The sequence below is a fragment of the Tursiops truncatus genome, chromosome 15, assembly GCF_011762595.2.
Source record: "Tursiops truncatus isolate mTurTru1 chromosome 15, mTurTru1.mat.Y, whole genome shotgun sequence".
Classification (NCBI taxonomy): domain Eukaryota; kingdom Metazoa; phylum Chordata; class Mammalia; order Artiodactyla; family Delphinidae; genus Tursiops; species Tursiops truncatus.
The window spans coordinates 2,197,501-2,206,127 of NC_047048.1; the positions used below are offsets into that span (position 1 = coordinate 2,197,501).

The 8,627-nt window shown below is 52.7% G+C and overlaps 1 long non-coding RNA gene across 1 annotated transcript in view; it reads left to right on the top strand.

Moving 5' to 3' along the window:
* LOC141276585 (uncharacterized) overlaps positions 1-531 on the top strand; it is a 10,103-nt gene extending 9,572 nt beyond the window's left edge. Inside the window, exon 5 of the long non-coding RNA XR_012326475.1 lies at positions 360-531. This is a non-coding gene — a long non-coding RNA (uncharacterized lncRNA). The remainder of the gene's footprint in view (positions 1-359) is intronic.
* The last annotated feature ends 8,096 nt before the right edge of the window (positions 532-8,627 follow it).

Genomic DNA, 8,627 nt, shown 5'->3' on the forward strand with positions numbered 1-8,627 from the left:
AATTATGTTCCCCCAAATGTATAGGTTGGGGTCCTAGCCTCTAGGACCTCAGAATGCATTTGGTGATGGGGTCTTTAAAGAGGTGGTTAAGGGACTTCCCTGGCGGTCCAGTGGTTAATACTTTGCCTTCCAATGCAGGGGATGCAGGTTTGATCCCTGGTTGGGAGCTAAGATCCCACATGCCTCGTGGCCAAAAATACCAAAACATAAAACAGAAGCAATATTGTAACGAATTCAGTAAAGACTTTAAAAATGGTCCACATCAAAAAAACTCAAAAAAAAAAAAAAATAAAGAGGTGGTTAAGGTAAAATGAGGTCATACGTGGAACCCTAATTCAACATGACCAGTGTCTTTATAGGAAGATGAGATTAGGACACGATGCACACACAGGAAAGACCATGTGAGGACACAGGGAGAAGACGGCCGCCTGCCATCCAAGGAGAGAGGCCTCAGAAGAAACCAACCCTACCGACAGCTTGATCTTGGACTCCCAGCCTCTGGAATTGTGAGAAAATAAATTTCTGTCATCTAAGCCACCCAGTCTGACCGCTTATGATTGCAGGTGGGCTGGGTGGTTCTCCTGATCCCAGCTGAGCTCACCTGCGTCAGGGGTTGGCTCTCAGTGGGTCCTCAGTGGCCCCATCTGGGAGAGCAGTGGTGTGGCTGTGCCGCCCTGTGGTCTCTGATGCTCCAGCAGGGGGCCCGGACTTCTCGTCATGGTGACAGCAGGGGAGAGGGAGAGAGAAAGAGATGACGAGTGCACAGGGCCCTTGAGGCCTGGGCTCCCGACAAGCACTCCATCACTTCTGCTACATCCCACTGGCCAAAGCAAATCACGTGACCAGCCCTGCTTCAGGGGGTGGGGAACCAGATCCCCGGGGATCTGCAGAGCTGAGAGGCAAAGGGGGTGGGTTTGGGGAGGGGTGGAGAAATGGGGTCATTTTTGCCATCAACTGAGAGGATTACTGAACATTTTATTTTGAGTGTAAAAACCTGAACTTCAAGTCTGAGTAATTTGGAGTGGTTAAGGGGGACAGGAATACTTAGAAATAAAGGGTTGGGGTCCCTGCCATGCAGCTCTCAATCAGAGATGAAGATGAAGGGAGTGAGACAGATGGTAAAACTGTGACCAGCTTTGCAACTAAAACAAACAGCACCGCCAGCAGGCCTGTCGTGGCACCGACGGCCCCATTCTCTGGGGTGTCCTAAAGCCAACCACGGTTTGGTTTATGGTTGCGTTTGAACCCAGCTTAGTCCAGCAAGATGTTTCTCAACAGCTCAGAAATACGTGAGCACATTCTTTGAACACGTGCAATTTAGTCCAATCACCACTTGCTGGTGGAACACTGCAAATGAAAATAAACAAGATTCATACCTATTTTCCAGCACGTTGCAGTATGAGCGAAATTAACTTTGGTAAATAAGACCCTTCTGAAAAAGGATGGAGTCGGTAGAAACTGCTCTGTCCCCTGAAAACTAATCCTGAGACTGGAAAGACCCAGCCGTCAAGACAGGAATAGCAATGCACCGGGCGGCTCTGCAGCAGGAAACGGGCTGGTGCCGGGCACGCGGGGGCTGGCTCAGGAGCGACATACAATACGATGCAATTTATTTCTCTCTAGTATCTTTCAAGTGGACGTTTAACAAAACGCTCCACAGCTAATTACCGACTTTCTATGCAAAAATGGGCAGAGTACATAGTGCACAACTAATCAAACGGATGGAATCAGAAGACATTTGTAGGACAGTTACGGACGGGGGGAGCGCCCCTGGCCAAGCTTCGTTCGGGCCAAGGAGAGGCCTCATGGTACCATTAACTAGTAGGAGCTGAAAGGCCACCAGTGGGGAAGATGTCAGGGCCAGAGGGGTCTGGGTATTCCTGGGAGGCTGGCACAGACAGCCAAGACACCCTGGGAAGGACCGGGCCCGTAGGGGATTGATCGGGAGCAAGGAAGCAATGCCAGCCCTGTTTGGGGATGTGTGGGACACAGGGGCAGTTCAGGGGGCAGGGGTGATGTTTTGATTGAAATCCTGATGTGGACCAGAAGCCGTAAAGGTTTGTGGTGACAGTAGATGGAACACGCACGTGTCCAGCTTTAGAGGGAGAGGTGGATGGGCTGGGCTGGGGGGCCAGCAGCGGAGACATTCCAGGGAGAGATAAGAAAGGCAGGGCTGCGTCAAAAAGGCCCCCTGGAAGTGGTAGAGGGTCAGGGTTAGCGGACCCAGCTTTGTGGAAGACAAGAAAGTCACACCCAAACCTACTCTTCCTATTCTGGGGGTCAGAAGGAGAGGAAGACCGAGGTGGGGGCGTCTTATCTGACAATATTTGAAGGACACATCAGGGGTGACATTGATTGGATCCTGGAGTCACCAAGTGCTAGGTGAGGACGGCACATGGAGCTTCACCGTGTAGGGAGGATTTTGAGTCCCTGGGAAGCAGACACACTGGGGCTCAGGATGGCGGAGACTTGTTGCAAAGACAGTTACAGAGCTGCCCTGGGAATCCAGGTCCCCAATTCTAAATCCAGGGTTCTCAAGCTGAAAACTACTTCCAGCATAAGCCTGGTACATGGGTCTGACATGAACTCCCTGAAAGCAAAACTAGAAACGAAGACCCAACACAGCCCAAAATAAATAAATAAATTTAAAAAATTAAAAAAAATAAAAAAAGAAAGAGAACAAACCAAATCAGAACCCCAATGAGATGAATTTTTTTTTTTTTTTTTGCACCTTATATTTTGGTGTTATTTTGTTTTAGCTTCTGTCATCCGGCCCACATACTTTGGACTCCTGTACGTGTAGCCTGTTTTCATTTTAGAAAATGTGAAGAGGCTCAGAGATTCACAGATGCAAGCCCAGGGGTACCGTCTGCTGACCCGCAGACGAGCAGAGGGAGGACGCAGGTTTGCAATGGCTGGAAGACCGGCAGAACCAAAAACACTCCAGACTCCAGGTCAGACTTGGATAATGTCCTCGGGGTAATGCTTCTCACCTTCATAAAGAGAAGAATTACGACGCTGTCCCCCCCTCCCCCCCGCCCCCATGTCCTCAGCTGATGGCCAGAGAAGAGAGGTCATATTTACTATTTTGTCCTTACAGAACACAGAGAGGGATGCCGGCTGCATATTTGGAAAGCAGGGACTTAATGCTTTGAGATGGGGTGTCAGGCCAGGAAAAGTGGACGATTTCATCTTATTTAGTTAATGGTGACAGTGGAATCTTCTCCCAAGGAACTCACTGCCATACCTGCAAGATGCCCAGGGAGGAAACAAGCCATCGTTGACTCCGGAGGGGGGCGGGGGGATTACGTTGGATGTGTTAACAAGGCAAGATCAGGAGAGCTGGGAGCCAATGATAAGCCATCAGCATTAGTTCCTCCCTGGCTGAGTTTAGTCCAAAATGACAGCTTTGCCTGGAGGCTACAAAGCAAGCATTCAGAGAAATTCAGGAGGGGTCTTTCTTTTCTACTCTGCTGAGCGGAAGAGTGTCATTTTTCACTTGGTGTTTTAGATGCTCTGGAGTGCGCTTTCTCATTAGCTGTGGCTGCTTCCTCTTATCTAAGACGAGGCGTCTTAGATTCCGGGAAGAAGCACTGCTTTCCAAACCCAGGGGGAGGTGGCCATCCGACTCCTGGGGTGGTACCCAACGGGGCTGCAGGAGATGTTGTTTCCGCTCGGTGACCCAAGTACCCCCAAGTAAGCGGCTTCTCCTTATAACAGAGAGCTTGACCTTAACCCTAATAAGATGGCATTAAAGTCCCCAAAGAACCAGGAGCCGTGTCCAGCTGTCGCCACCGCAGGTCACCCCCCACCGGGGTACTAAAGACCCTTCTCTTTTCACCCGGAGGAGGGGAGAAGCTCAGACTCAAGCTCTCCTCCGTGGGATTCTCTCCACGATGCTGTCATCCTTCTGCGCCGGCAGAACCACCCTGAAACAGGCGTGTGCTTTTAGCTGCAGCGCCTTGCCAGGAGCTCAGGAGCCTGCATCCCACTTCCTGGCACTGATGGAGGATCCTGTCGGTGGGGGGAAGACGCTCCGGTCGTGCACTGCTGATGCGTTAGGAAAGATTTTACTGCATAACGTTTACTTTCCAGAGCAGCGCTGGGGACAGAAGGCCACGGGAGGCGAGGGGCGCTGCTCCTCCTCGTCAGGTAGCCCCTTGGTTGACCTGCCATTTAGGGCTTGGATGCCCGGGCGACACTCCGGGGTCCAGAGGCATTTCTCTGTGTCCGCAGCTATGCCAGGGCCAGGAACAGCAGCGAGCCAGCTGTCTGGGGCTGGTTTCACGGTTCCCCAGGCCCCGGGGTGGGACCCACTGCCTCCGAAGGGCTGGTGCGGCAACAACAAAGAATGAAAACAAGGGGATTAGGGGGTGCAGTTGAATCGCCAGAGGTTTCTGGCAGAGGCAGCGAGCCTCGGGCCGGATCACCAAGGACTCAGCGTCTCACGACTTAGGCCTTTCCATCCTCTGGGCCCTGCAGAAATATAAGCATCCCTTCGCCCCAGTCCCAGGCCTGGGAAAGCGCGATGGTTGCGAGGGCGGACGTTGGCCACCAATGACCCACCTGTCTCTTGCTCTTTAGGCCCCCTCCCGGGACCCTCTCCTTCCCGCCAGCTCCCTGCACTCGGCACTTTCGGCGTGGACCCTGCAAGGAGCCCGTGGGCTGGGCTAGAACTCAAGCTCTGGCAGATGGCCTAACCTCAGCTTCCCCTTCTGTACAATGGGAACCTCGCCAGGTTGCTGCCAACAAGCTGATGCATTCGGGAGCTCAGTGCCGGCGCTGCTGGTGTGGAGGAAGACGTGGGGACCCCAGGCAGCAGGAACGATGGGATGTGACAGAAAGGGAAGGATGCTGATGAAAGGGGGTCAAACTGAAACAGAGCAGGACGCTATGGTCCTTCCCACCCCGCCATGTCCTCAGCCTGCCTTTTGTCTGTGGAAAAAATTTAGCCAAAGAATAAGTTTAATCAGAGAGCTGAGAAAATGCAGAAACAGAGGAACACAGTCAAAGGAGACCAAATAATAATAGTTCAGTCATTAAGCAAAGTCAAGGACCTTTAGTTCCTCCTCAAGGGCTAGAGATAATATTCTGAGCCATATCCCGTGAGCTGTCTTATAGGTACTGAAACACCACCAGGTGGAAGAAGTTAACTACATGATGACCAGGCTGTAGCCATGACATAAGCTGCCACAATTCCAAGAATTGGCCCAAAGAAATGGAAACAAACCGACCCTGGAACTGAAGATGAACTGTACCTAAAATAATCGCGATGACGCTGGTCAGACCACTGATGACCAATTTCAAGACGACTGTCGGAGCTGCCTGTGCTGTTCCTGCCTGTAGCCCCCTCCCTGTGTCTGTAAACGCTCTTGCCCCCTGATTGTCGGCGGGGCGTGGAGTCGGCCTTCGGACAGGTGTCCGCCGTCCCCCCACCCCCCAGTTGCTAGCCTCTGAAATAAAGCAACATTCCCTTTCCTACCAACACTTGTCTCTCGAGAACTGGCTTTCGAGCGGCGAGCAGCCGGACCTGGGTTCGGTAACAAAACCAGAGGGCAGCTTCTTGACAGTTTGACCGGGGCACGTCCAGCTCCAGTCGCGATGCACAGATGGGACTCCATGTGGAAGATTCAAGGTGCGAATATTCCAAGGCCTGTGTGCCACCCTTGCTCCTGTCCTCGCTCCCTCTGGCTCTCGATATATAATCCTAGCCCAGGACCCACATGGCTAGGATTGTAAACCTGTTGGGAAAGAATTCTAGGCAGTCAGCCACGTATGCCCTCCCCGCCTCCATCAGGGGACCCGCGGAGGGGGTGGGTCAGGCCCAACTTGGGCAAGCGAATTCGTGTTCAGTCCACCAGGGGGTCATTGACTAAATCCCCACAGCAGATGAATCGTGCCCTCGCCTGGAAAAACGGCTCCCTTGTGTCTTCCGGGGTCCACTGCTGTTTATTAAGCTGTTGGAGAGCCAATCTTTCACCACTTTCAGGGACCCAAACACGGCCAGTTCTTGCTTTTCTTTCTGTTTTTGCTTTTTGACAGCGAACATGAATGCCTCCCAGGTTTCCTGTGAAATCCTCCATTGTGGGGAGTTAGGCATTGATGAGTGGACACATATAGTCCTTAATTCATTCATGAATGTTATGAGTACCTACTATGTGCCAGGCTCATGCTAGGCTCTGGAAAAACAATGGTGATAAAAAAACAACCAAAAACAAAACAACAACAACAAAAAAAAAAACAACCAGACTCGGTCCCTATCCTCAAGGCACTTACAATCCAGTCCAAAGCGAGATGATAACAAAATGATCACATAAATGAATGTAAAATTGGAAATTGTGTTCTAGGGAAGTTGCACGGTGCTCTAACAGCCTACAGTAAGAGGATTTGATTTGGTCATGGAGCTGGTGGAGGGCTTTATGAAGAAGCGACCCTTGAAGGATGAGACGGAGTCAGTTAGGTAGGTGGAAAAGGGAAGAGTGATTGGGTCAAAGGGATAGCATTTGCAAAGGCCCTGTGGCAGGAGGGCACATGGCAGCAATGAGGTCAGGGTCGAGAGGGATGGGTACACAGAGCTGGATAAGGCTGTGGAGGTGAGCAAGGGCCAAGCTGAGCAGTTTTGTTTTGTTTTTTTTTTGCAGTACGCGGGCCTCTCACTGTTGTGGCCTCTCCCGTTGCGGAGCACAGGCTCCGGACGCTCAGGCTCAGCGGCCATGGCTCACGGGCCCAGCCGCTCCGCGGCATGTGGGATCTTCCCGGACCGGGGCACGAACCCGTGTCCCCTGCATCGGCGGGCGGACTCTCAACCACTGCGCCACCAGGGAAGCCCCTAAGCTGAGCAGTTTTGATCTTTATCCCAAGAGCAGGGGACCCACTGAAGGATATAAAGAGGAAACATGGTCAAATTTGCTCGTAAGAAGATCACTCTGGCTCCCTGAGGTGGGCTCTGCAATGAGCCATCAGATAGCTCTGCAGAAATAAAGGCCTGTCCTGCAGATGCCGGGAGGGCTGCTGGCAGAAAGCCCTCAGCATCTGACCCCTTCAGGATGGCTTCTGCTGGAGAGGGTGCTGGCCCAAGTCACACCCCTTTGCAGGAGAGCCAGCATCTGGTACCTGATCAACCCCAGGACAGCCCGAGGGGTCATCCCATCTCCAGAATTCCCTGTGGGGTCGTTGGAGGCCTTCCTTGAGGCTGAATTGAAGTTGGATAATGTCCTCTGCCTACGCCTGCATCCCACCCTCCCCTCGCACCGGGGATATTCCTAAGACCACTCCCTGACAAAGCTCCTGCCCATTCATCTCCCTGAGTCTGCTTCCTGGGACACCCAGCCTGAGGCCCTACAGGAGGAGAAGGGATCAGAGAGGGTGCAGGGTGAGCAGATGAGTTCCCTGCGTCAGGCCAGGGGAGCTGGTGGTCTGCACTGGGGTGGGGAGGGCAGGGAGGTGGGGACTGGTTATGGGTTGAGTTGTGTCCCCCATAAAAGATGGTGCCACCCTAACCCCAGTAACCGTGAATGTGCCCTCATTTGGAAACAGAGTCTTTGCAGACGATCCAGTTAAGATGAGGTCAGTGGGGTGGGCCCTCCTCCAGTATGACTGGGGTCCTTACACAAAGGGGGAATTTGGACACAGAGACTCACACACAGGGAGAACAACATGTGAAGATGAACGCAGACGTTGGGGTGATGCCCGTACGAGCTGAGGATGCCAGCAAACCCCAGAAGCTCGGGGAGGGGCCTGGGATAGATCCTCCCTCACAGCCCCAGCAGGACCAACCCTGCCCACACCTTGGCCTCGGACTTCTGGCCTCCAGAACTGGGAGACAGTACATGTCCGCTGTGCGCGGTGATTTGTCTCGGTGGTTGGGTAAACGGTGTGCCTCTCACCATTACTCAGCTCAAATGACGAACTCACGGGTTCACAGAGAAGCCCCAGACTTTAAATACTGGTAAGTATGAAAAAAAGTGATGCTTAAAAAAGAGAAAATCTGTTGCTTGAAAGGAAGAAGGGTAGGTTCCCCACCTCCCCCAGGCTGAAGGAGTGAGGCCCCGGGAGGTGGCTGCAGGGCTGACTTCCTGCACTGCCTGGGGGTTCTGGGCGCGCTTTCTGTGCACACAGCTCAGGAGTCGGCACGTGGGAGGCCAGCCGGGGGGCAGGGGCTGCGGCAGCGCCCCCCCTTCTGCTGCTCACCTTTGCTCCCCGACTCTGTCTCAGACCCACATCCAGGAGGCAGAGCCCCCAGAAGAGGGGCGGAGGGGCGGCCGGCCCCTGTGTGCGGTTCTCCTTTCCCAGGCATGCCTCAAGCCACGTGCAAAGGAGGGAGAAGAGTGCGAATGAAACATGACAAGAGAAAAGCTTTTTCAAGCTGGGTGTTGAAGCAGATTTTCCACTCCCCCCAACTCCAGGGTGGATTCTTGTGTGTGTTGTTTGTAACCGTTACTAAGGTACAAGATCTACCTGTTGGAAGCATTCAGAATACCACCAGAACATTCTGGAGATAAAGGCCAAAAAACCCCCAAAACCCTTCAACCCCAAAACAACCCACAACCAACTCTTACGTTTGGAAAAGAAGATTAAAAAAAGATGAAAATAATCACAAAGGTACGATTTACTCCTTACAAGGTTAT